At 34.1% G+C, this 27,338-nt stretch overlaps 1 protein-coding gene across 1 annotated transcript in view; it reads right to left on the bottom strand.

Moving 5' to 3' along the window:
* LOC145248296 (U6 snRNA-associated Sm-like protein LSm5) overlaps positions 1 to 27,338 on the bottom strand; it is a 166,070-nt gene that overhangs the window by 137,694 nt on the left and 1,038 nt on the right. The window lies entirely within an intron of this gene.

Below are 27,338 nucleotides of genomic sequence, written 5' to 3' on the forward strand. Positions count from 1 at the left end.
TACATTCGCTGCATGCATTTTTCAGTTAACAGGCCTTCTTCTTCTTTACTCTCGGTGGCCGTGGCTGAATGCACTTTTGTTCCAGAAATGCCAGACTAAAATTTATCCACCCGATTTCTACACGAATTGTTTAACTCATTCATTTTCCTATAGACCAGCTGAAACGGTGGAGTAGAAAGAAAGCAAGAAAATGCGAGATAAAATACAAATATAAATAGACCAAGATATAAACACAAAATGCTTCATCTTTTATTTGGTAAACATTAATAATACTGGCGTTCAATAGTTTAGTTTATTTCATGGCATATCAACTAAACATGTTGAAAAGGTTGTTGGTTGGTTGGTTGGTTTGGTTGTTTTTGTTTTATGGCATATCAACCTTTTTCAGGTTATTTAATGCCGAATCTAGTTATTTTGAGGAACGATTTTTAATGAAGTATATTTTTTTTTAAAGTCAGATTCTATTTAACTCATAGTTGGGACCCTAACAGGTACTACCACTCCAGGTCAGAGTGGACCTGGGAGCAATGGCAATTAAAGGGTGGCTCCACACTCCCCAAGGCCCGCAAGGTGGGGCCTCACCATCGGATATAGTTTTAGGTCATATCCAGGATCGTTGTATAAAGGGTTCTTTTTAAATTTTTTTATAAAGGCCAATTTTTTTAAGATATGAGAGTATGGTGTGGGGGATTGTTTTTATCAAATAACTCTTTAATATTGTTTTCTTTGTATAATCGATTTCTTATGGTTACAAAATCAGTACATTCAATTAATATGTGCTTGATTGTGAGTGGTGTTTGACAAGGTATACAGATAGGTTGGCTTTCTTTTTTTAGGAGATATGAGTGAAATGGTTGTGGTGCAGTTCATTACAAATGCAGATTAAGGATTCATTGCATGACAGATAAAGTAATAATCAGCTCCAAATGACAATTCTTTGGAGGTTGACAGTTCAGTTCTCACTATAGGCCAGGTGTGTGCAATAGGCAGCCCGCGGGCCACAACCCAGCCCACCAGATCAGGTAATGTGGCCCTTTTTTGTTTTTTTGATAATTACACACTTTAATTTTGATCTTTTTTTTTTCAAGATCGTAAAACTAGTTTTATCATTTTTGATTTGACCACACAAAATTATTTCTAAAATAATTATTGAATGTACTTAATATATATTATCCACAATATTACTGAATGTACTTAATTACTTAACTATAAGTTCTCATAAGTCTACATAAAAGTTCTTTTTCTTATGGTAACTGGCCCGCATTGCTGTTACAAATTTCAAATGTGGTCCAACCTTAGAAATTGTTGCACACCCTTGCTATAGGTGATATAAGAATATAATTAAACTTAATTAAAACTTATAACCAATTATGGCTGACAGAACAAGAAAAATCTACCCTTGTGAATTAAATAATGTGTTCTGTTCAAAACGCCATTCAGATTCCAAAGTTTGAAAAGGCGTATCTGAAGAATGCAAGGCGGGGGGACGTATATTTGCTGAAATGCGAGAATAACAGTCAATATAAAAACGACAATCCAAATAATGTTTTCTGGTATATCAACCCTTTTCCGGATTATTTAATGTTGAAATATGTGGAAGTGGTAGCGTTGAAGTTTGAGTTTAGCGATGAAGATTGGAGTGCTGTGTTCCAGTTCTGCTGGAACTATTTCATCACTTGCACTAATGACACCCTCTCCCCACACACAGTTTCTGATGAAATAACGGGGTAGAACTAGACTCATGCCTTGGCATGGATAACATCAAAGATCATTAGGCTGAAACAGTGGCACTACTATTTATAACTTGAAAATCATAAAAAGTGAAAAATAGAAATGCTAATCAGAGGTTCAGGGCTGGGAGCAGGAGTGCACAGGGGTTTCTGTTCTCATCGATTCTTAAAGAATACCAAGTATACCTCAAGAGAATTGGAAAACTATAAATTTACCAAAATATAATTGTAGAAATATCTCCACTGCTGGAAAGCATTGAAGTTGAATGTAACAGTTGAGATATCCCATAAAATTCAGACTTTTTAAAATATGCTAGCCAATGTAACGCCAAAGTACCCACCAACCATAAAAAAATTGCAACATTTTTTTTTTTTTTTTTTTTACTCTACATTATATAAGTTGGACAAGACTTGAGTATGGGAAAGCCTCAAATTCCGAAGTTGAAAAATAAGTTTATTTAAAAATAAGATTTTCGACCAGTAAATACAGACAATATTTATACATTTTTTTTATATGGCATATTGTTATTAAACCTTACTGTAGATCAAAGGTTATATGTATATATTAGCAGGGCGTGCGGCATTGCCTGGTTGTAAAATACGCTTAAATATAATATTTTTATTAATTCAGATTTCATATCTATTATTATATTGGAGCCAATATATAGTAATGATTTAAAAAGTTAAAAAAATAAAAAAATGACTTCTGTGCCACCACCGAGAATCAAAACCAAAACGTTTAGCTTACAATTTATTTTTTTCCTTTGACGTAATATATTGGGTCCAATATAATAGGAGCATCTGCATTAATCAAAAAATCATACTTAAGCATATTTTATGACCGGGCAATGCTGGGCAGCGTGCTAATATATATATATATATATATATATATATATATATGCAAGTGGTCTTGTTTGCCTCCACCGTTTGAAGGCATTGTAATTGAAGAATTATAAAAACGATTCACAGACAAATCAAAGTATAAAAAAAAAACTTTAATTTTAAATAAATGTTTAAAAAAAATATTTACATCTTAATTGGTCTCTGAATAGTTTTTATATTTTTAAATTAAATTTAATGTCACTTTATTTTTATTCCTTCTCAATAAGTACATTCATGGACCTCACTTCAAAAATGAATTACTAGCAGGCTACTTGGCTTTGCCTGGTCATAAAATATGCATAAATATTACATTTTAATTCATGCAGATTTCTTAGAGAGTCAATTCTCTATTAATTATAATTAATTAATTATTAAATATTAATATCTAATTCTCCATTGTTATTATATCATAAGGATTTCAAAAGTTATAAAGAAATATGCCCTGGATACCATCCGATGGAATCAAAACCAGAACGTTTAGTGCTTCAGGTTTAACGAGCAAGCAAGGCCACCTGAATGGTCCACAGAGTTTTATAATTATTAAGATAAAATATTAAAAAAATGAAAATGGTGTTATGGGTTAGATGCAAAAGATGAAGATTCCCCATTCAATTTAAAGTCTTCCTGCTTGTACCTAAAGAACTGTATGATGTTGTCTGAAATAGATTCAATCTTCCTCTGAGGTCATCAGAACTAAGCCTGTCTGTAAGACAGGTGTTACACATCCATCGTATCATTTCTCGCCATGCAACTAAGGTCTTCAACACTCCCTGGCCAGGTTTCACTTCCATACATCATACTGCATACATATGCTCGAGATCTTATGCAACAGGAGCAACACTACTCGTTAGTAATGGCAGAAATTTCCTGACCCTAACTTCATCAACTCCTTACTCTTGTGATCACACCAGCATCTGCTCCATCTTGTGCTCCAACGGTATCACCAAGGTATTGGGCAGCTACAACAGCTTAACCATCCAGATACATTTTCTCAACATACCAGTTAAGTCCAATGCAATGACACAAAGAAGGAAAAAAAAAAAACTGAATTACACCCAATTCTCTTAGTCAAGTATTAATATGTAGTGCAATGCTTCTCAACCAAGAAGATCCCAACTCCCACGCCGGGAAAATTGAAAAGTTTCAGACAAGGAATTATCACTACAATTTAACACAAACAGGATCAAGGACCACAAAAAAAAAAAAAAAAAAAAACCTATGCATTATCTGTCGCAACTGAAAGAGTGGAGGGGGAGGGAGATATCATTTGGATACTGGATGAAAGATTTGTGGGCTGAAAAAGTCTGGAACCACTAATGTAGTAGTTATGTGTATAAATACCTAAAAAAAGGTTTCAGTTCATTTTTTTTTTTTCAAATTTGAGATACATGGCCTCTATTTAGTCTTAAGATACAATGGATACCCCCTGTAAGGGTGTCTGGGTGTAATAGTGAAAAAAAAGAGTTGCACAATCCTAACCACAGCTCCCCTGAGTCGGCACTGATTTACTCCAGTAGCAAGAAGAAGTCCAGGACGACTGGAAACAATGCTGAGATAAGCGGAGAGCACATACAGCACCTAGAATTACAAAATGATCACCATTTTAGTACTAACCAGGTTCAAAGTTGCTCAACCGGAACCTGTGTCAATGTGAATTATACCACAAGATTAGTGCATTGAAAAAGAAAGTTTTATTTGCCACCCTACCTGATATAAATTGAGTCTAAAAAAATAATTTCTTTTCTGAATTTTTGAGATGAGGACTAATTATCCTTATTACTTGAATTATTTCAACTACTGTTCTCATCTTCAGTGTTCTTTGCACAACACAAGGACTCATAGCACAGTGGATAGAGTACTTGATGAAATTCAGTTGTAAAAGTTATATTCCTGAAGATTGGAGGTTCATTTCTTGGTGCTGGTAACCCAAAAATACAACTGCAAATTGCTTAGGACTTTTACCCAGTCATGGCTGACAGAACGAGGGCATGCACCATGGATTAAATAAAATTCCATTCAATATTCTGTGCAGATTCCCAAGTTCAACAAAACACACCTGAAAAAGGTCAGAAGTTACACTGACCGAAACAAATAACACCCAAGATGAGAACAGTAGTCTAAAGAATTCAAATACAAAAAAAAAAAAAAAAAAAAAAAAAAAAAATCATTTTGCTACTGCTGCTGATGACAATGTTACTCAAATAATGAAAAGGTTAGATTTTGTTGATTTGCACTTAAGAGACGAGAGACATGACTGTCTGAAAAGATGAGGATGCAAAGAAATAAAAGGATGGCTGAATAGAGAAGCAGACAAATAGTCCAAGCTTTTAGGATAATTACAATGAATTGAGTAAACAAATTTAAGGAAAAGAAATAAAAGTGAATCTCTGTAAGGACGAAAATAAAGCGAGATCATTTTGTGTTCTCCACAAATACTGGACGAAGAATAGCTTGAATATAAAACACAAGAATTATATTTTATGATCAATATAAGAAACTTTTGACTAAGAAAAAATGTTATTGGAAGCTAAAGAAAAGATTCCAGTTAATGTCAGAGTTCATGCATGTGTTCATCTTGAAAAATGGCCAAATTTTTCATTACACACACACACACATATATATATAAAACAAACAAGTGACAAAAGTCTATATCATGATGTTAACCATCTTACAATTTATTCCTTTAATTAAGTTGACATTTACAATTCTTGACAATATCTGTTTCGTAGCACAAAATCATTTACTTAATTATCATACCAATCAATGAATCTATTTTGCACTTAACTCATCAGAAGAAATAGCAACTATCAATCCACCAAAAGGAATAAAATGCTTTTGGGCATGATTAAAAAATCCGAAAATTGGAAGAGAAGCTGCAAATACCTTATTGTTTTATCTTTTATTATGCCGTGTCAACAGCATAGAATTTAGAATATAGACTTTTGTTATGTGTTTGTTATATGCTCTGTAATTACATTGAGCTTCATAACTTAAGGATTAGTATAGAAAAAAAAGTGAAATATAATCGAAATAATCACATTTCCACAGAAATATATATATAGTATGGCATAATCGCATTGACACACTGGTTCTCGTCAGATCACCAAAGTTAAGCAATGTTGAGCCTAGTTAGTATCAGATGGGTAACCATTTGGGAATTCTAGGCACTGTATGTGCTCTCCGCTCATCTCTGCATTGGTTTCCAGTCGTCCTGTACTTCACTTGCCACTGGTATTTAACAATGTCGACTCAGAAGAGGTGTGGTTGGAGATTGCGCACCTTCTGCCACAAAAATTTCACGCGCAAGCAATACTTCATGGGTATCCATAATCTGTCTAAGACTGAAGGAGCCTGCATTGTGTTCACAAAATAAAACTTACTCTAGGATAGCGATACAAAATAGCTTTTAAAACTAACAAAAACAATAGAAAACAAACAAATAAATAAATTAAATAAACATGAATATACATAAACGACCACACACACATATATATATATATATGTGTGTGTGTATACACATATATATATATATATGTGTGTGTGTGTGTGTGTATGTGTAAACACATATGTATATTTATATAAAAAAAAAAAAAAAAGAGCAGAAATGAGGAAAAGCGTCTGCCTTTAACCACTAACCTAGATCCTTTGTTCGATAAAATGGATGCCCATTGGCTGATAGGAAGGGGCGCGGTGGATACTAGAAAGCTGATTGGCTAACTAAAATCCTCAACATATATAAAAGCAAGAAACAACCACAGAATTCGCGCATAAGCCTGACGAATCCTATAGTGGACGAAACGCCGAATATTCAGTGTAGCTTAATCGCCATATATATATATATATATATATATATATATATATATATATATATATATATATACACACACACACATATACCAGGTTAAAGGTATTCAAGAGTGATAACTAGGGCGGTGACAACAGAATATTCTTATCATTGTTTTGACTCTCCAGTATTTATCCGACACAGTTAATCAACCGAGAACCACATCATTCTATATAAAAGCATATAGATATCAACGGATATACACTCGAGAGTAAAAAGAATGAAAAGAATATGCTGTTGTCCTAGCCTTAGTCATAACTAATGAATTTAATAAAAGAGCAAGATATATTTATTAATATAAGCAAATTTACATGGTGGCGACACTAGACATGCTAATGTTTTGGTCAAATGATCGGTTAAAACAAGAAGTCCTCATTAGAAGACTTAATAAATGGTTGCTTTTCACAGAAGAAACCAACCCTCAAAATCACACACACACACATATATATATATATATATATATATATATATATATATATATATATATATGGCAAAACAGCTATATTCCAAATTCTAAGACGTTATTCATCTTACCATTTATTTATTTCCATATATCAAAACATCCACTCTTGACAGTGTCTATTCTGTAGTGCAGGAACAATCCTAATTATGTTAATTTTGAATATTTAATTCAATGCATTTTGTATATTCTCTTAATTATTATATTTAAAATAGATTGAGCTTCATAAATAAAAGAATTGGTATAAATAAAGAGTGCAATGTAATTGTAAAGGCTTATTTTATATCGGGAAATTCTTTTGAATTATTAATGATTTTGTATCTCCCTTATTTGATAAATAAATAAAAAATAAATAAATAAATAAATAAATAAAAAAAAGAAAGTCTTTTGGGGAGGGCAAGGATGCCCCCCCCCCAAATAGTAAAGTTTACAAAAAACATTTCTCAACCAAGAGTTCTATCTTCCAAAGATTCTGCAAAAGACAAGCAAGATAAACCGTTCATAGCAAATTTATCTATCATTGCAGTTTTCAGTCTTAAATGTGTAAGGCAGCCTTTTCTTATTTAACTGCTGTTTCTTTCTCACAGAAGAGATATAGAGAGTCTATTTCTGCTCTATCGTTATTTTCATGGCAGGTACCCTGACTGAGCTTCAATCTATACCTCCCCTCCCCTATAAAACATTTATGATAAACACTTGCCTATCTACAACCACTATCAAAAATATTACTTTATCTGTATCTAAAATTAAACAAAGATGCCATAAGAAAAGCTTCTTTTCTAAAGCTGCTCATCTGTAGAACAATACCACGAGGCTGCTTCCCAGCTGACTATAACATGACCGTTTTTAAGTCCAATGTAAACAAACTCTTTAAATAATCAAATTCTACCCAATTTACATCACTACAATTATAACAATGTTCACTCATTAACCCGAGTTATCCCAGAAAATCTATTCTAGTAAAAATTTACTTTTACCATAACTAATGTTTGTACAAAATTCTTAAGGTATGGTTATTGAGAAAAGTGCACATAAATGAACTGACGAACAGGAGCGAATTGCTAGGTCCAATCGCTCCTTTGTCGAGGGACCAATAAAAAAAAAAAAAATAAGACAGTTTAAAAAAAAAAAAAAAAAAAATTTTTTTTTTTTTTTTAAACTATTTTGTTATCCATACTTTGCTATTTTTTTTATTTTTATTTTAGCATCAAAACAATTCTCCAGGAGATTTTGTTTCTTAACTTTACCATATAATTTTAAAAGATAATTTGTGAGTAGATTTTGTGTCAGCTGTTAGATTTATGCTTTCATCCTCAACACAGTTGACATCTGGCGGGTCGGCCACCAAACATTAAATTTTAATTGGTCTCCTAATATCTTATGGATTATTTGGCAGAGTGAATAAAAATAAAAACAAATTTGATGACCTACTTGGTAAGTTTAAAACTTGGAATTGTATGCAAATAGCGAATGTTACCACGCACAAAGTAATGATCAGTATTGTAGTATTGGAACTACTACTACTACTACTAGTTTATCATTACTCATTCCAGAGTTCAAAGTTAGCAAGATTTGGGTTGCTGATTTGATCGAATGGTTTCATTCCACTTGATTCAATCCATTGCCAATATTTCTGTTAACCTATGATGTTTCAAGTCCTGGTCGACCCCTTTCTAGGTTGATCTCTTGGAAAGGCCCCAGGGACATCAAAGTTTATGATTCTTCTTGGCCACTTGTCGATTGCCATGTGTTGAATGTGACCAAATCATCTCGGTCTATTCCAGCGTAGGGTTTTATCTACTGAATTGAGGTCAAACCTGGATCAGTTCACCGAAAGGGTTCTATTAGTAAACTTTGAGGAGCATATCCATTGTATCATTGCATGATCGTTGAAAGTTAGTCTAGAAATGTCCTCAACTGTAACAAGCCAAGTCTTGCTAACATACAGGAGAACACTTCTGACACAATTGTTGTAAGCATAGCCTCTATTGTATAACGAGATGCCTCAGCAAATGAGGATTGGAAGGATCTCTAATTTTCTCCTGTGCAAAACAGATCCCGGCAGTTACAGCACCTTTTTGATTTTCGAATAGTGCTGTGTTTTTGGAAAGCCACCCAACCCAGCCTGATTCTGTTTCAATGTCATCTCATGATCACTGAAGAAAATCAGTCTATGCCCTAAATAAGTGAATTGGGTGACCTGTTTGATTGTGAATAGTCATATCTAAGTTAAACTGTGGTTTAGCTGAAGACATACATTCTGTTTTCTCTAGTTTTATTTCTAATCCTATCTCTTGTGTATTCTTTGCTAATACATTAACAAAAACTTGAAGTTTATGTGTGCTTTCATTAACAAGAGCAATGTCATCAGTGTAGGATTTGTCCAACTATACGGCAAGTCTCTTATTTAATCTAATTAATTATATATCGGGACACAATTATCATTGACAACTAAGACATATATTAATGTCAAACTACATCAAAACAAAGGTACTTAGAGAGTTATCTGCCCTTTATTTTTTTATATATCCAGTAGGTGTTTTTTGTTGTTTTTTTTTAACAATGATTCACCACTTATCAAGACCCAACAACCACCTTTTTCACCAGACCACGTCACCAAGATAGCGAAAAGTCAACTTTTTTTTTTGGGGGGGGGGAGAGGAGGGGGGGGGGGAAGGAGTCATCACTTATCAAGGCCTGTAGGCCACTCGAGGATAAGGGTTAATGAGTGTACAGCAGTCAATGGGAACATGTTGTAGTAAGTGGGAATTGGGTAAATTGGATTACTTAAGTGAATGACTTGTTCACGTTGGACTTGAAGACAACCATGTTGTAGCCAGTTGGAAAACAGGAAAATGGAACTGCAACTTCACTTGTTTAATATCCCGAGTAGTGTGAATGGGCAGCAATCCCAAACACCTTCTGCAAGTGAAGTTATGATACGATTGTCTTTCAGTCTGTTCTTGATAGCAGAGCATGATTTATGTAGCCATGCCTTGTAGAAGAAACGGAATTGAATGGAATTGCTACTTACCAAAAAAGAGGAAAGCTCTCCTGCTCAGTTTGCAGAAAAGAAGTCTGGTGCAATTCAAGGTTTTATGATACCTGTAAGCATTGGGTACACAAAAAATTCCAGTGGAATTGGTAGGTTTAGAGCGGATAACTTCTTTATGTGGAAGAAGTATAAGACAATGGAGACAGGGTAGAACTCAGGTTGTAACATTGTCCATGGACCAACATACATTGTGTGGAGTTTCAGTTGCAAAGGAGAACCAAGACAAATAACAGGAAATAACTCTGACTCGCCTGTTCTTTGTAGCAACATTTCTTCATTGTTACAGCCATGACACCACCCACATGATCTCCTTCTCAAGCATCCTACACGCCTTGCACGTGATCGTGAACATTATCCACATTTCTCACGAGATCTCGATTGTTAACAAGTCTCTCCTGAGATCTTTGCCTTTTATTTATAGTCCCTCCCCCATCACTTCTCGTGTATGTACATCCGCACTATGTTACAAGATGTAGAAAAAGTATATCTGGCTAGCGAAGCTATTGAGTTTGAGAAGTTTTGTTACCTTGGTGATACCATTGGAGCACAAGGTGGAGCAGCTAAACCTGGCTAGTGAGTGATGAAGACATGCGCTGCATGGCGAGAAATGAAATGAGAATGATAAGGTGGATACGTAATATGAATCTTAATGAGAGGAAGATTAAATCTGGATAGTATAAAGAGATGCGTGTGCAGAACAGGAGACTTTGTTGGTTTGGTCACATTGAAAAAAAAAATGGATGAGGATGACATAATACAGACTTTAATTACATATAATTTGTAAGCAAGTTGGAAAACTGACTAAAATGTCATTTTTGTTAACACTCGTATGTTTGACACTATTCAAGCCTCGATGAACAGTTTTTTCCCCATGTAAAGCCAAAATTATTTTCAGCCAGCCCTCACAACTTCAAACTGCGGCATGTGGTCATATCTGTTGCCAATAAGTTAAGCTTTCAAAATCATATGGGTTTACCTAGTTCTAGTCTATAATTTTGTAGCCACGGCAGCATTTGCGGGAAAAATTAGCCGAAAACGACCTAAAAATCGTGACAAAAAAATTTCAAAGCACCTAAAAGGCCATATTTCAAATATTACTCTTCCATTACAAAAAATGAAGGATCCAGGCAAGGAAGTACCATGTGTAGATAGACTTCTGCAAAAAATTATGCCTGAAACGCTTTCATGTTTTTTTTGGGGGGGGGGGTTAACTAAATACGGATTTATGTCTGTGACAATTTTTTATTTTTTATTTTTACAAAAATTGGAGAATTTTTAACTTTAGGGGCCCACAGGTTCGCGAATGCAATGTGGAAACTCAATCATTCCAATACCATTAACTGATCTGAAAACGCCATCTTCAACAAAATCTGATACATATAGGTAAAGATACACCTCATTTCAGAAAGAAATTTGGCTTCTGAAGCCAAAAATATTTTTTTCTGATAAACTAAATCACAGGCTCTAAAAAGGTCCAAATAAAAAATCTGTGTGATGGAAAAGTTTTTTAATGATGTTGAAAACATGCAGGAGACAATTTTTTGATTTTTATCCAAATTTAGACCACATATTTTACCACCCATGTCAAATTTTAAAATTTCCTGAAAAAGTGCATTTTCATGGGTTATATGCCAGAAAAAAAAAAAAAAAAAAAAAAAAAAATTATGTATAAAATGATGTTTCTGATGATGAACAATCATTAACTCTTCCATTCTTTCATTCATGAGTTCATATGATAATTTCGGGGGATTTTGATAAATTTCTGATATTTTCCCTTATAGGGTTGAAGGGAAATCCCAAAAGTACTAAATAGAGGAATGGACGCCCTGGGAAATTCCCTTAGTGCTACTAAGTCATATTCTTCATCATATCTGTTATATTTAGTGTTTATAGGTTCAGGAGAGAGCTAACATATTCAAATTAATCATGAATATAACTGCTTATTACTTGAATTTTAACAAAATGCCATTCAAAACCAAGCTAAGAAGGGTAGATCAAGTGCAGAGGGTGGCTACAGCAGCTTGTCAATTGAAGAGAAAGCTGAATACCATCTAGCCAAGATGCGTAAGAGTCGTTCTAAAGCTCCTCAACCACTATCTCTAACCCCAGAACAACCTTCCCTCCACACTTAATTCATTGCTTCTCCAGGCAGAGAGATAAACTGATAGTGAAATGGGTTGGTGAGGACAATTACAACCAGAAATCTGTGCATCAATTCCAAGAGCTTGGTGAAAATTTAAGTGATGCTGCTCTCGCTTCCAAATCCAAGAATATCATGCAGCAGTATAACATTGCCTTAGGGATGAGATTGTCGTACAGTGCTTAATTAAAACGATTTTTCTTCGTAAAGTGACTTCTTTTGTTTGCAATGATTTGTGTTATTTCTGACTTAACTAACCTAAACAGTTAATCACTTTGCAAGGTTCTGATTTCTTGAAATATTCGTTTTAATTATTTCTGGTGTTAAAAAATATTCCAATGATTTGTCTATCTTACTAGAATCGTCTGAAGCCCTTATATTCCCAAAATCTTTCATAAGCATCAAAAATGGGTCAATAATTCTTCTTGTCTTTTTGAAATGAAGAACCAAAATATTTCAAAGTTCAATTTTGGGCTTCTAGTGAGATATAAGTTAAAAGACAAAGCTATTATCGTGTTCGGGAAACCAGTCTCCAATTTAGGGATATTATATCACATTTTGAAAAAACTATCATATTTACGAAACTAAGCCATATTTTGTATTTTACACAATTTTTTGGAATTCCCGATTAAATTTTGACCCAGAAAAATGGTATAACATGCCATATAATCCTACTTTCAAAATTGACCTCAATTGGCCCGGACAGGAAAAAACTCTTCATGGAGGCTTGAACAGTGTCTTATATAACATTGAAATGGTCTGTTTATGAAAATCAGACTTATGGAAGACCCTAATCTATTAAAGGGAAGTTATGCATTTTTTTTTCAATTATTTTATTTTAGCTGAGGATGGAGCTACCTATCGGATGCCAGGCATTCACTCACTATCTCATATTCTAACTAAGAGGTCTTTTGAAGATTCTACCTGCCCCTTTAAGTTCAATCGTTTGTATCGTTCTTGCATTTGATTAATAGGGTATACTTGCCAGGTAGGTTTTCAAATTTTTTGTATGTCCAGTTACTCTTATAATTATTGGAATTATGAAGATCTTCCCGAGATGAGAGTTTCTTTTCCTTTCTTAGAAGTGCACGCCTGTGGAACTCTCTTCCGTTTGCCTGTTTCCCACCTGACTACAACTCGGATGTCTTCAAGTCCAACATAAACAAATTCCTGATAAACCGCCCCCTTAAGTTAGACACTTTATCAAATCTCCATTACTAACGATTACTACGATATTATCCCATTGATTACTATACACACAATAACCCTTATCCCTGAGTGGCTTCCGGCCTTGATAAGTGGTGACTACCATGTAAAAATAAAAATAATAAAAATAAAAAGCTCTTGGTATTTTGTTTTCTCTTCTCTCACAGTTCTGTTTAACCAAGCATCAATAGGGACACTGACTTCTATTAAGGTTGCTTCTTTCTCCTTATCTCTACAATTATATAAATGCAACTGTGTGTGTGTGTGTGCGTGCATGATAGTTCATTCCTTATAGACACCGAAATGGCTGAACAGATTGTCTTTGAAATTTACAGAACTGTAATGTATAAGTCTAGGAGTGATCTTAGTTAAGTTTTGAATACCCCCTGATAATCGAAACCGTTATTTTAATTTATCTATCATCGGTAAAGCCATTTTTTCCATGTCATCGCTTAGCAAGAATGATAGAACAACAGGCCGTGAAACTTCCACTGTGGGTAAGTTGATAGCGATCTTTTTGTTTAATTTTTTTGCATGACGTGGTTTGTAGGTTCAAACTCTGCATGTAAATTTCTTAATTTTTTTCCCCATTAACTGCAAAGAATTTTATAAAACACTCGGGCAATGCCAGACACCCCCACTAGTCTAATATAGAAAAGGCAAAATGGGCATGTGCGTTTGTGTATGTCTACGAAAGGCTTTTTGTGTCGGGGTTTTCACATCACTTAGATTCCGGGAGAAGTTTTTGCATACTTCCTAGATTGTAATATCTAAGATTTGAAAACAGACATTGTCTCTATCTTTTTTTTGATAGAGTTAAACAAAATTCCCACCATATTGTCATCTCGGCTGTTTGTCTTTTTCGTATAAATATCTTGACCGGTATAACCTCATAAGCAAAAGCTATATACACAATTCTGCTTTGTACGAGTTTTAGTCACTTATTAGTAAATTTTTAAAATTTTGTTCACATTCAATAATTTTTGTACAGCATCCAGCAAGCCATTCTTCGCTTTAGTAATTTCAATGCAGAAATAGGAGTGACTACAGTAATAAGTCCTAATAACCTATAATCTACTAACTCTTCTGCAAAACTATGTCAGTCTAGGAAAATTTTAAATGGTAGATGTTACTTCACCCACCCACCAGTCTTACAATCACTAGACAAGTTCATGGTTACAAATTAAGGCTAAAGAAATTTTGGTTCCAAAATTCTCTCTATATTAAAAAGCAAAAACAAAGAAAAATCTGTATGATGTATGTACCTGTGATAAAATGAAAATATATTAAAAAATCACATAAATTGATCAAGTAATTTCATTTTTAAAGAAAAAATAATCTATGAAAAATTAAGGGGAAATAACTCAATACTTCAAACTTGCAAGATTTGTTGTAATGCCTACAAATTCCCATTAATCAATTATTTTCTTCATAAGAATGAAACTAATTTATATAATTTTTGGAATATATTTTTCTTTCACCATTGTTACACATATTCAATTTTCCTTTATTTTTCTTATCCATAATTTAAATCTCACCTGTCTGTTTAAATGTATGGATGTTTGTATGTCTGCCTAATGGATTTTCACAAGATCAGTATTGTTTTGAAGCTCGACTCTTCGAACAACAAATATGGAAAATTAGCCAAAAACATTAATTCCTTCGCCCTCAACTGGGCACTTTTCTACAAGGAGAGGTCACCTTTTTCACCAATATTTTCGAAAGTCATCCCCTCTTTTCAATTGACTAGCCTTAATTTAAACCTTCATCACTTCCGGTTTGGCGATAGACGCAACGGCAAAGATGTCACGCTTTTTCCCGTTCTTTTCCTCCTTTGCGGTATGGGTTTGAGCCTGCCTGTCTGCCTACACCCACTTTTTTTTTTTTTTTTTTTTTTTTGCTCAACACACACACCTCTCCAAACACCCGGGCAATTGTAGGTACCCAGGCTAGTCTATTATATAAAAGGCAAAATGTGTGTGTGTTTGTATGTCTGCCAAAAGCTTTTGATATATGCGACAGATCCTGACAAAATTGGTATCGTTTTGAAGATCGATGTCTTGGACGGCAAATATCGAAAAATTGGCCAAAAACATTAATTCCTTCACTCAACTGAGCAGTTTTCTACAAGGAGGGATTTTTTTTTTTTTTCATCAACATTTTCGCAAGTCATTGTCTCCATTGGATTGACTACGCTTAATTCCAATGCTCACGGCTTCCAGTTTCGTCATGGATGCATCAGCTAAAACTTAACGTTTTTTTTTTCCACCTTCTTTTTCTCCTTCGCATTACGGGTTCGAGCCTGCCTGTCTACTACCACTTTTTTTTTTAACACCTCTCTTCACGCGGGCTGCCTCCCAGATAATGCTAGGCAATTAATAAGAGGGATGTTGCAAAAGTAATGCCTCCTATTTTTTTATTTTGTCTGAACAGATCAGAGGGGATTACAAATTGTATTGTTATAATGATTGAACTTATGCATTCATGTCCTGAAAGTTTCACCTTTTTTGTTGTAGATATTAACAGTGTGAGACTAAAAAAGCAACTTTTGTCAAAGGTGTGCATTAGAAGCAGAGCTGCGTCATTGAATTCCTCTATACAAAAAAAAACAAAAAAAAAAAACTGATCAACATTCCCCATCACCTGTTAAAAGTTTATGAAGCCGATGCGTTTGCCGATTTCAGAGTGGCAACAGATGTGAGTGACTAAGTGCACTTCAGACTTATACAACCGAGGCATCGTTTATCACTGGCAAAAGTGCATTGAGAATGGTGGTGACTATGTAGAAAAATAAATTCTGGACCATAAAAAGGTCATTCATTTTAACAGCACTACTTCCGTCTTCATAACTTCAACATTTGTTTTTGAGTAAAAAAAAACAAAAAAAAAAAAAAAAACGGTCCTTGTATTGAAAAAGGTTGGGTTTTTTTTTTTTCAACCATTGGCTCTCTTGGCTTTCAAAAAACCTTTCAAACTGACAAATCTATTCATTCAATTCATGCCAAGCATTTTCCAACCGAAAGATTAAAATTCTTTTCATAAGTCACCCATTAAAACGAGTTGTTCACAGAAGTATTTTAAGAGATATTACATTCAGTTCATCCATAGCTTGTGGCTTTCTAAATCCAGACTGTTATCTTTAGTTAACGAATTCTCGTCATGTCTATATTTAAAATCAAAAGGTTCCTTTATCTTAGCATTATTGCTGTCATGTAGTGATTGTAGCTGAAACATGCAATGTTCCGTTCAAAGCTTAAAAAAATAAAATTAGCAACATTGAATAGAAACGAAAAAAGAATTGTAATTAACCGATATTTCAGCCTACAGGAAAACACGCTTTTAAAAATAAACTTAAAATTGTGGTGCATTTTTTTAAATTTAAAATACGTAACTTACTATGGCTAAAGCCTCTTTAGAGTATATGACTTTCCCAACATTGCTTTAAAATAATTTTAAGTCTCTCAAATAATTCAATTAAAAAGGAACAGATTTGATTGGTTGGTTGTTTATTTAACGACATATCAATCCTTCTCGAATTATTTTTTTTATTTTTATTTTATTTTTATTACATTTTCACCCCAAACAAGGCAGCAAGATGTCGGTTCACGTTACACTTTAACTTCTGCACGTCAGGGCAGTTGGGGAAGTAGGGACCTGGAATGGAATTCCAAGTCTAGCGATTCTGGGGAAGAAACTACTGGAGTAGAAAGATCTTTTACATCTAGGGATCTCTACTGTGTGGGGGTGGGATTTAGCTGCCTGTCGGGTTTGTCGAGGGTGTTTACGTCGTGGGGGCACAAGTGCTTGTAGTTCGTCAGAGCATTCACCATTAAAATACTTGTAGAACAGGGAGAGGGATGCAACATTTCATCGATGGGACAGAGACTGAAGCTTAGATGCCAGTTCAGGGCATATCAGATTAGCGATTCTTTTGAACCTTGTCTAGGAGTGAGAAACTAGTAGCAGATGCACCAGCCCAAATATGACAGCAATACTCCATACATGGGCGAATGGTGGCCTTATAGAGGTACAGGATACTTTCGGATGTTAGTAGTTTTCTAGCATGGTAGAGAGAGCCTACCTTCTTTGCAGTGACCCTGGCAATGCTTTCAATGTAATTGTTCCAACTCATGTTTACTGTGAACATTAGGCCAAGCACTTTGAAAGATGTACTCTCAGATAAAGAGTCGTTGGCCATTGCTATTGGTGGTAGAGAAGGTTTCTTGTAATTATTGAAGGAAACTAGTTTAGTCTTGGCGGCATTGAACGTGACCATCCATTTTTATCCCCATTCCACTACAGATTGAAGGTCATCCTTTAGTGTTTCTGCCATTTCTTTAGATATGTGTTCATTTGTTTTCCTGTCGTGCCTGTTATAGAGTGTGGTGTCATCAGCATATATACCCATCTCAGAGGCAGTTTTGTCGGGGAGGTCATTTATGAATATTAGGAACAACAGAGGTCCAAAGATAGACCCTTGGGGCACTCTCGCATTTATATCATATTGTTTAGATGTACGACCATCGAGGACAACCTGGATTTTTCTCTTATCTAAGAAGGATTTAATTATGTTTAGTATTCTACCAGTGATACCGTATGATGTAATTTTCCTGAGGAGACCCTCATGCCATACCCTGTCAAAAGCCTTAGATATATCTAGAGCTACTGCTCTGCCCTCCCCGGCTTTGTCCAGTGAATGGTATATATGTTCAGAGATTACAGTTAGGATGTCTGCTGTGGAATGGGCTTGTCTAAATCCATATTATTGGTCAGTCAGAAGTTTAGCATCTGTAAGGTGATGGACTAGAGCATGGTTAATTAAGGCCTCAAATTTAATGTCGAATCCAGTAATTTTGGACAAAGTTTTTATGCTTTAAGTTCTTTATATCTTCAAATATTTATTCATGGTGTTTGGTTTGGTTGTTTTGTAGAGAGAAAAATTGTTTTTGTTTTTTTACTTTGCAGAATATGATTGAGTTTTGCAAGGGGCAAAAAAAAAAAAAACAATAAAGTTCGATGCATATTTAGTCAGGAAGCCAATATCTTCAAACAGCCTGATATGGTAGCACCAGATGCCCTAACACATATTACCACTCTGGTCCAAAGTTGACCTGGGAGCAATGGTAACTAAGGGGCAACGCCACATTCTTCACAGCTCCCAAATAGAGCTTCACCGCTGGATGTTTTAAGGTCATACTCAGGACCAAAAATGAAAAAAAAAATTTGGCACTTGTGCATTCTGGTTATTTTGGAGAATTTTCTTTTCATATTTTTAAGAACTCTTCAAAACAAGGGGAGACAAATCAAGATTATCCGAAAATGTCAAAGTTTTATGTAACTTAAGTAAAAAATAATACAGTAATTTGATACAATGACAAGTTCCGTTTCCAAAAAAAATCAAAAAATAAATTACACTTTCCAATAATAATTTCAAAACTATAAATTTTAGAATTCATACATTGTCATATGACAACTTTCATTTATTTCAGAATTTTAATTCTATTTTAATTCAATAAATGTTCAGATAATGTTTAATTTTGTGTAGTATTACTGGCATTTTTTGAAGCAGTTTGGCCTTCAAACTTTATATTTGGTCTTTTTCAAAGCATAATGTACAGACTAAAGAACAAGCACAATAATATATGGATAATATAGTTCTCGTTGAACCATCCCCATAAATAATCGAATTCTACCCGATTTACACCATTAACGATTACTACACTACCATCTTACATTCATTAACCCTCATCCTCGAGTGGCTTTCGGGTCTTGGCAAGAGATGATTTCCCAAGTTAAAAAAAAAAAAAAAAAAAAAAAAGATAAACTTTTAAAGTATATAACTTTATATTTGGCTTATTATCATTAATATGTACTGGCGATGGGACGACTCCAACATTCCTACTCTTTCAATTAATGCCAATACCAGCAAATTCATAGCTTCACTGTAATATTTATTTAATATCTTTCCTCTGATGAGAAGAACGCATTTATTTGAAACTTTGCGGATTAAGGAAATTTCAGTATATCTTATTTAAATATCCTATCAAATAATTCCTGTAAAATATAATTTACCGTCTTAAATTTGTAATATATATATATATATATATATATATATATATATATAACTACTTCATTTACTCACATAAAATTAATATATAAAAGTATAAATTTATGCGTAAACTTTAAGTATTTACTTCAAAAGTGCTCAATACATAGGCGCATAAGCCTGAAGAATCCTAGAGCGGATGAAACGCGGAATATTCAGTGTAGCTTAATCGCCATATATATTTTATATATATATATATATATATATATATATATATATATATATATATATATGTATAGCAAAAATCGTAATTAGTAAAAACCTGAAGAAAGTGCTCAATACTATTGCAGAGCAAATATGTTTTATTTATTTATTACCATTTTATCTGCTTAGTTACACGTTTAATACGATTCGGTAACCGAAACATGTGTAACTAAGCAGATAAAACGGTAATAAAAAAATAAAACACACACACATATATATATATATATATATATATATATATATGTAGATACAGAACAAATTTGAAATTTCCTCGCTTAAGCTAGGAAATTATCCAAAAAAAACAAAAAAAATCATGGCACCATTTTTTGTGAAAAACAAGCAGATGAGTATTGCATTTATCGTAATAATTATAAATCAAAAACGCTAGTTAAAAAAAGTAAAATAAAAAAAATTAAAAAATCAGCAATTGTTCAAAATGGCAGCTGTTATTTTTGTCACTGAGGATAGGATGCAAGATGGCAACAGAGACACAAAGCTGAACAGAAAAAGATGCAACAACCGACCACTCCTAAAGGACACAGTCATTGTACAAGAATAATGAATTGCCTCATAAACGGTTACTCATTTACAAAAAAATAGAAAGGAATCATTAGAAAGGAATTTTTACCATCCTTAAAAAAAAATAAATAAAAATGAGTCTTTACCAATAATTGGTCTGAGTATAAGAAAAAAGAGCTATACAGTTTTTTTTTACAAGAGTGTCACCACTTATCAAGGCCAGAACACCACTTATCAAGGCCAGAACGCCACCCGAGGACAAGGGTTAAATAGTGTCAGGTGATTGGTGAGGCAAAACAGTAATGATCAGTAAGGGTGGAAATTGAGTAGAATTTGATTGTTTAACAAGAACTTGTTTGCATTAGACTTGAAGACGATCATGTTGTAGTCTGCTTACATCACGTACGTACAAATTACCTCAACCTAATAAGGAGTAAAAAGAGGCTTGCTTAAGCATCTTCAACCCAACTACATTCTTCGTCTCTTTCTTTGATACAAACTTTGGTAACTGTTTCAATATGAAAAAAGGAAGTACAAAAGAAACAAGTCAAGCATGCGGGGTCCCCCTCCATGAATTAATAATTTACTTTCACTATGACTAATGTTTGTGCAAAATTTAAAAAAAAAAAAAACCCAAGGCGCAGTTATCGAGAAAAGTACGAACAACTGAACAGGAGTGAATTACTAGGTCCAATCTCTCCTTTGTCAGGAGACCAAAAAATAATGTAATCTACAGCCAACTATTTGACCTAGTTCAAGTCTTGTTTTTGAAAAGAAAGTAAAAAATTTTTCTGAGCCCCTCCTCCTATCCTTTGTGATTTTTACCATAACCAGCTTGGGGATCATACTAAATCGAAATATCTTAAGGTTTGTCAATGAATTTTTCGTAGACAGAAATAAGATTTTCTTTCATAAGTATACGAGTGGAAGTATGGGTAGAGTGATCCTCTGAAAAGTAGCCCTTCTGATTTTTTGGAATTAAAAGGAGTTTTATTTAAATAGTTGCTGCTCCTTATTTGAGGTAAACAGTTCAAAGTGCTACAGAACTGTATTGTCTTGTTACTGATGTTGAATCAATTTTGTATTCATTTTAAGCTCTTCCTGTAATAAAATAATCATTTAGGCACCATGCACATTATTTATGTGTGCGAGGGGGGGGGTCCATTATCCAAATACAAGCGTTTCATGAACTCAAGGAATCTTCAGGAAAATTGCATAAATGAAACTCATGCCTGGAATTGGAATCTCTACCAACTAAGCTACTCAAAATTTCTAACGTATATAAACAAAAAAATTATTTGGTTAGTTTATAATAATGCTAACTGAATGTACTCAATTATTTTTACTAGTCAAAGGGGAATTTATTCCCAACTTGCATTTAGGTAAAAATGCGCTTCCATATAAGTAATTGAACACAAACAAACAACATCTATGTAAAAATGCGATAAATTAGTAGTCCTGCGAGACAGCTCAGTAGAAGAGACTTAGGCTTTCTAATCACAAGATCCCGATTTTGAATCTCGCTAGATTCAGCCACTCTGATGAGTCGTAGATGACGAAACATGTGTCAGTGGATAATTTTTAAAAAAATATATATATAATACATATTTCGCTCTCCATTTGGGGGTACCAAACTGGTCAAAGAGAAAATTGTTCCTAACATGCATTTAGGTAAAACTGCACTTGCCTATAAATAATTGAATTCATTCAATAAGTATCGCTAACAAAAACAAACAACATCTATATATATCTATAATATAAAGCTGAATGTCTGTGTGTGTGTCTGGTCACGAATAGGCTCCTATATGGTTGACTATTATAGAAAACAGATCACATAATAATAGAAGATGTATCAAGACACAGGAATGGGTATGTTTGATCTGGCATAATGATGAGTTATTAAAATTGTGGGGTCTTCATATGCACCTGGTCCACAAAGTATGGAAATAAAAAATTTAAAAATTTAAAAAAAAAAAAACGTTTAAAGTGTTTTTGATATAGATGTACATAAGAATACTTTGATAAGTATGTTTTAACTTAAATAGGGATGGTATAATAAAATTGTGGGGTCTGCGTTCACGCCTGGCCTCCATAGAATGGAAATAGGCACAAACTTTAATAAAAACTTTTCATATCTATCTGCGTAAGTATACTTTGATAATTATGTGTCAGTTTGAAGAAATATGGTATAATAAAATTATGGGGTGTTCATTCGCACCTGACCTCCATAGAATGGAAATATGTCACAAAGTTTAACAAGGTTTTTTAATATAGATCCACAGAATATTGTGATAAGTGTTTCAGTGTGAACAGGTATGGCATAATAAATTATGGGGTTTATCTATTTTATTTTTACTTTCATAATATTTTGCTTTGGTTTTGATACCCCCGAATTCGAAGCTATCTCTTTACAACCTTTCTTTTCATAACCTATCATATTTTCACAATTAGAGTCCATTTTCTGTAGGCTGTTTTTGACCCCAGTCAACGACGGGTACTTTTGCTAGTGTATATTCCATTGCAGTTAACCACTTGATGAAGGCTAGACAAATTATTGGCTGAAACGTTGTGAAACAACAATTATGAAGAAGTGGATAATAGCCCGCAAAATAAAAAACCAGATTCATTTTCATGCTATCCAAAATAACAATACACATGAAAATAATTAAAATTGCTTAAAATATCTTATTAATGGCATACATAGAAAGCACTTGATCTAAATAAGATTGGTTTCAAATTTTTAAATCTGATCAAAAATAAGTTTTAACTATTTTTTTGTGCTTTGCATGTTTAGATATTTTTACCTATTTAATGCCAAATCTGTTTTGTCATGGATTTTATACTTTTTCAGTAAAAATGCTATATCTTTGTTAAAACACAAAATTAAACCATGAAATTTGTTATAAATGTATTTTGCGTAAGGAATCAGAATATTCGGTTCTTATTTAGAATTACATTTATTTAAAAAAAAAATATATATTTGATGCACGTACCCATCACGGAATGAAGATGTCATATTCCCAAAATCATGTAAATTGATAGTTTTTTTTTTATATAAGAAAATCAAGTTTTATGAGTCTGATGGGATATCTTTTTTTTAGGATGCATTAAAATTCAAGGGTGGACAACTCGATTTGACTACCAAGATTTATCTATTTCTCCATAAGTAAGAGATCATCAATGGCTGCTAAAAATACTTAATTGCTAAATCTCACAAAATTAACGGTTTCCAAGTAATCTGCAATAGATGCACATGAATATATTGCAATATAGTATGTATATTAAAAAAAAAAAATTTAGAACGGAAATTTTTTATTTTTTTTTTTACATGGTAGTCAACTGGAAGCCACGCGCAGATAAGAGTTATTGGGTGTACAGTAATCAATGGGATAATATAGTAATCGTTAGTAACTTACTTAAGGGGGTGGTTTATCAGGAATTTGTTTATGTTGGACTTGAAGATATCCAAGTTGTAGTCAGGTGGGAAACAGGCAAACAGAAGAGAGTTCCACAGGCATGCACTTCTAAGAAAGAAGCTTTGTTCATGAAATCTACATTTTCATTTAGGTACAGATAAGGAGTGGGGAAAATTAATGACAGTGGTTTCAGCTAGACGGGTGTTTTTCGTGAAAGATTGGCGAGGGAGGACCAAAGATTGGAGATAACGATAAAACAAAGACAGGCTCACAATACCTCTTCTGAGGTTGCAGGGAAGAGAAAAGGGCATTCTCCCCTAAGCTAAGAAGTCTATTTTGTACTCTGTCAAGGCAGGATAGGCTGTTTTTAGCAGCTCCTACCCAGATGTGGCAGTAGTACTCCATAGAGATAGAAAATTGGATCAGCAGTGAGATATCTTCTGGAGCGGTAGAAGGATCCTACCATTTTTCCAGCAACCTTGGTAACAGACTTTATGTACGTGTTCCATTTTAGATCAGGAGTAAAGGTCAATCCCAGAAGCTTATCAAAACATGGCGCCTCCCCAAGACAAGAACTATCCATTTCAATCGATGCCAGATGGGGATCAGAGCATTGATGATGTAAAGATAGGAGCTTGGTAATGCATTTGTCATAAAATTCTTAGTGGATAAATCAGAGTTGGGTCTGGCGTTAACGTTGCAAAATATTGCTAAATTGCGGCCCCAGTTCCGTCAGAAGTGAAGAAACAAGACTCTAATGAAGGTAACAAAATAAGGTTCTCTAAAAGTGACCGTCATCAGAACATCACAAAAAGTCCCAGAAGTAAGCCACAGATGGAGCACCTTACCCACTCAAATAGTTTGGAGTGTAAGTAATGGAAATGCTCCAAGGTATTTCTAGGCAGACAAGACGCCCCAAACAGACCCACTCAAAGACTCACGCTGGAAGGAAGCAATATCTTAACTGTCACATATGCAAATCACATCTAGCCAGGAGCAGGTACAAGCTAGAGCCAAAACGTCACTAGGTTTTGCAAAACTAAAAGAGAATCCGATCCGCCTTTGACCTCCAACTATCTCAAGTCAAGGTTACCTTATTTTTCTCACACATTTTATGTACAAGAATTTGAAATCTACTACTAGGGACTATCTAAAAATGAATACATTGCAAGATTTCTTTGGTAATATTGTATAGTAGCACTTTCTACTACCCTGCCCACTTCGCTAAAATATGAGATTCTATCTTTTGTTTGACAGTTAAAAAAAAAAAAGAGAGAGAAATTGCCAGAAAGAGAGAAATTTTTTTTAGAATTTAGAGTGAGGGATCAGTATAGCATATACATTTAATGTAAAATAATCTTCCTTTTCTGAGATTTAAGCATTTTAAGGCAGCCATCCAAATTGTTCTTTTTCTATAGGAGATAAATCCATTATTTTTATTACCCCCCCCCCTCTTTTTCTAAACAATTATATATGGTTTTAAAAGATTTTCTGTTGAGGAAAAGGAGGGAGGCTCGACACGCAAACTTAGGGTTAGTGGTAAGGCCAAGGGAAGCCATTTTTATATTGTCACTCAGAGTTAGTTGTAAGAGAAGTACTTATTTTTTATACGAACTTTTCAGTATGAAGCTATCAAAAGGATCTGAAGGACTGACTGTATTAACAGAAAAGAGTAACCTGGAAGTCGGTGATCATTTTATATTAAATTTATACCCAAAACTGATACCCCTTTCTAAATTTTTAGTGTATTCACACACGTAAACACTTAGGGGGGGGGAAATAGAATCTGTTTTGCTTTTTATTTGTTTGAATTGGCAGATAAAGTAATTTCTGATTAGCATTAAAGATCATAAATAGAGTATTTCTCAAAGGCGCCACTATTTTAGAAAAGAACCACAAACTGCGTTCACTTGTTGATAATCAAATTAGGGTTTGTTTTGCAATAGACAGAGGTACAAAAAAGTTGTCAAAAAAAAAAAAATATATATATATATATATAACAAATAAATGTTATCAAAGGCAAGATAAGTTACTTTTCTACCTAACTGGATAGATTTTTAGTGTTTTTATTTAATGTAAAATGTTTATTCGGTTCGAAAAACGAGTAATGTTCATATTTACTTTGCCTCCCCCACGAGGGCAGAGTTAGACACCAGGGTCGTTTTTTAATGTGGAGAAAAGGAACAAAAATTAAAAATTATCTCACGTCAGTCGTGAAGGATCTCTCCCCCACTAAGAACAAAAAATTTAAGTGTAGCATCAGGTCAGATACTACATTTTGATCTTGGCCCGAAGACCAAAACGAGTAATGTTGCACACTACCGGAGAACAAGAAAAGATGGCCGCGGTGTCTTTGAAGACTCGATAACCACTCCAAAATAAGAAATAAAACAAAATGGTGGTAATAACACACCCAATAAATCTCACGGTAACATTTATTGGATGGGTTTCTACCACTATTTTGTACAGGTCCGCCATAATAAAAAATAATAACATTATTACAGGGTTTCTTAACGTTATTATTTCTTCTCTGCATAAGTACCAATATTTTTTCAGGTGTCCACATGGAATCGCTTTAAAAAAAAAAAGGTAAATATCCAGATACGCTACTACAGAACACCGACCACTCTAATTTGTTTTTTTATAGGTAATTGAGGTCGCTGACAACGAATCTGATAGTCAAACTTGGGGCAAATTTACCGTTTGCATGGTATTAACCCCAGAACCCACGAATAACTTTCCACCATTTGCAGCTTCCGTTTATGCTACGCGCGTGCGCTGCAGCATGAACGATGGCTTGCTTCATCTAGCAAACTGCCTTCTCACATGGCGTACCAATCAAAAAATTACGGACTGACATTTTTTTAATGACTTAAAGTTAAAGAAAAGTACAAAAAATTGGGACTTTTTTTTTTGTTTTTTGTCTCACGTAGTTTTTAATGTGGTTTACAAAAACATAAGCACCAAACATCTGTTTTTCATTCTTTTTTTGCGGGAGGGGGATTCAATTATAGAACTTGTGGCTTAATAGGTGCTTTTGCAGTTTAGTTAAACGTTTTTCCGTCAGTAACGCACCGACATTTACCAAATAGAACACCATTTAACATTTTCCGAAGATTTTACTGTGTACATTGGGGGCGCGAGCGGGGGGGGGGCGGATGTGATGTTGGGGCGCGCGCGCCCCAACATCACATCCGCCCCCCCCCCGCTCGCGCCCCCAATGTACACAGTAAAATCTTCGGAAAATGTTAAATGGTGTTCTATTTGGTAAATGTCGGTGCGTTACTTTTTGAAAATTTGAAAATTCTATGTTCCAGGTAAAAAAAAAAAAAAACACAAATAAATTACCCCCCCCCTACTCCAACTTGGAGTGCTTTCCTTTTCTTGTTTTATTTCTTTTTCAGCTAATTTTAAATTTTCCACCCAAAAAGTGCTATAATGTATTTTTGAAAATTAGAAAATTCTATATCCTGGAAAAAAAAAAAAAATCCCCTCCTCCCAACGTAGTTTGCTTGGTGAAGCCGTCGTTTATGCTACAGCGTGCATGCGCGTAGCATTGCATAAACGGAAGCTGCAAAATGGTGGAAAGTAGTTCGTGGGTTCAGGGGTAAATACCATGCAAACGGTAAATTTGCCCCAAGTTTGACTATCAGATTCGTTGTCAGCGACCTCAATTACCTATAAAAAAACAAATTAGAGTGGTCGGTGTTCTGTAGTAGCGTATCTGGATATTTACCAAAAAAAAATAGAGGTAAATTTTTACGACGTGCCCCATG

This window comes from Euprymna scolopes, chromosome 26 (assembly GCF_053919585.1).
Source record: "Euprymna scolopes isolate OS-2025 chromosome 26, ASM5391958v1, whole genome shotgun sequence".
Lineage (NCBI taxonomy): Eukaryota > Metazoa > Mollusca > Cephalopoda > Sepiida > Sepiolidae > Euprymna > Euprymna scolopes.